Consider the following 2403-nt stretch of genomic DNA (forward strand, 5'->3'; position numbering starts at 1 on the left):
TATTTAATTTAAAAAATTTCGGCGCCTCCCACTCCTCACACTTTCCTGCAATTCCTAAAATTATAGAATCAAAACTCATATATTTCCATCAAAAATTGAATCCCTCCAATTCCTGTAACTTAAACAACCGAATCCTCTGATCCTCTCTCCAACATTCACAACAAAAAAAAAACATTCTCCTAAACATCTCCAACCAAAACACCAATCCACCCCCGAAAAAACTTCAAAATCTCCCGCTCCCCCCTCTCCACTCTGAAGGTTGCCGCACCTGCCGCGATTGAATAATCGAATTTACGGCGCAAAACCCTCCGCAACGTAAAACCCAAAACCCCCCCGAGACCCCCTCCAGGCGCCAAACAAACCACCCCCCCACCCCCAAATATTCCCACCACCGAAAAAAAAACAATCCCTCCACCCCCGCGCGCTGAGACCCGTAAAAACCCCCCGTAATCCTTGTCGTCAAGCAAAGCACCTCAAAGTTGCCAGCCCTGCCCCCCGAAAACCGCCTCCCCAGCGCCAAACCTCACACCGCGGTTGTACTCCCAACTACCCTTCATGGATCTATCTCCATGTTAGCCCGAGAAAGCGATGCGGTATCCCCGCGGTTAGGGCGTGCAGTTCCTCGTGTCTCGTGCGCGCTCGTGGCATTTTTTAACCGCAATACAACAATTAAACTCTAAACAAACAAACAATAATTGCCCCCTCAAAGTGTCCCCCCCGAAGTGAACAAGTGACTAAAAAAAAAGCCCCCGGAGAGGCCCGGAGCCCCGAAAACCCAATCGCCAAGAAATAAAAATTGTTTGGGTGACGACGTTTTTTTTTCTCTCTCTCTCTCTCTTCCCCCCAACTAATTTTTTGTGTGTGGATTGCGCGCATTGGTTGTGTGTGGTGCGAAGGCAAGTTCGTCGGACCGTGTCGGCGACGCGGTACACGGAGGTGAATGCACGACGGCGGTGCTCCCCCCCCTCCCATATGTGTGAGTGTGTGCGCGCGCGAGAACGCCAGCGGAGCTGAAAACCGAAAAAACCCTCCCAACACCATCGAAAAAAAAGAAAAAAAAAACAATCCCCACAAAAATCGCTCCGCGAGGAGTCGAGCGGAGGGTGGTGATCCCCCAAGTGCAGGAAAATCCCGAGTGACAAACTCCGTCGTTGAAATTGTTGACGTTTGCTCCACATACCAGCAAAATAGCAACAACGCCTCCCTCCAAGCCTCCATTTCCCTCGCAACAGTGTTCCCGATAAATGCATCATTCATGCATCGCGGTTGCCGGAGGAAAACAAATACCCAGTGATTAAAATCGGAGTGACGAGTGCCCCAAAGTGACTGAAAAAATTACCGCAGGTGGGCCACGAGTTCGAGGAAGACGTCAGTGCAGTTTGCGGATAAACTGTCGCCTCGAAAGCTGTTAAAAAACCTGCTCCACGTTTTGTTGTTATTTTGCCGCGGTGCTTTTGACCCTTTGGCGGGCGAGTTCACTGGGAGCATTGCCGCGGGGGTGTTCGGTGCCTTCGTGCGTAGCGACGCAAGCGGTCACGATCGCCGTCATCCCCCTGTTGTCCCCCTCACGCAATATCGGCGACGATAAATCGAGGTGGGGAAAAAAAAAAAAATTGAGTGCCCAGTGCTGTTGGGAAAAGTGGGTTGACAGTGTGAAATAAGCCGAGTGCCTCGGTGCACCTGGTGAACAGCCAGAGGGAGGGTAAACACGGGTGAACGTTGTTGCTGACTCCGGGGACAGAGAGACGCGACATAACGTACCACGTGATTCGTTGTCAGGCAGAATAAACGTTGAGGCATGCTCTCGTTCCTTGATTGCATCGTCATAACCTGGCGCCGGGGTGTGTGACAGCAGTGAGGACAAGTGTTCTACCGGTGGGAGCAGAGGATTGATGATTGATACAACCTGGAGCATGATTTTCGGGCGCGTCGCGCGTATCGCACGTAATGTCGCCCCTGTCTCGGGTTTAATGGCTGTAAATCCGGGGATTTGAGACGGCGGCGGAGGGTCTCAGGGTGTTTTGGTGCTCGGATACACGTGCCAGTCGGGCCAACGGCTCTGGAGATTGTGCAGTGATTCTGTTGTTTTTGTGACGGGGCCTTTTGGGAGTTGTTCAGTGCGTGGTAACTAGTGATGTTCTGGTGACCTGTGTGGATTAAGTGGCCACGACGGGGAGAAGCTCTGGAGAGTTTGAGGTAATTTTTTGGGGCTCTGGGGGTTGAGGTTAGGTGGGAGGGGGCACTTTGTTTTGGGAGGCGGGGGCTTGGGGAGTGAATCGTCAATGAGGGACTGGGAACTCGCGGAGAATCTAACCTCACATCTGACAGGTCACGCCATTTTTCGCGCTATGGGGGGTTTTGGAGCGAGAGGTTTTCTCGGGATTTTTCAGTGTTCGAGGGGTT

At 52.0% G+C, this 2403-nt stretch overlaps 1 protein-coding gene across 2 annotated transcripts in view; it reads left to right on the top strand.

Moving 5' to 3' along the window:
* The first annotated feature begins 589 nt into the window (after positions 1-589).
* The window catches only part of LOC107036358 (serine/threonine-protein kinase minibrain), a 56913-nt gene continuing 55099 nt past the window's right edge, over positions 590-2403 (top strand). For both annotated transcript variants that reach the window (XR_001460782.1, XM_015254291.1), the window contains exon 1: positions 590-2196. The gene's annotated coding sequence lies outside the window, so the exon portion shown is untranslated. The remainder of the gene's footprint in view (positions 2197-2403) is intronic.

Source organism: Diachasma alloeum, unplaced genomic scaffold (genome assembly GCF_001412515.2).
Source record: "Diachasma alloeum isolate Michigan unplaced genomic scaffold, Dall2.0 Dall_scaffold_00208, whole genome shotgun sequence".
Taxonomy (NCBI): Eukaryota; Metazoa; Arthropoda; class Insecta; order Hymenoptera; family Braconidae; genus Diachasma; species Diachasma alloeum.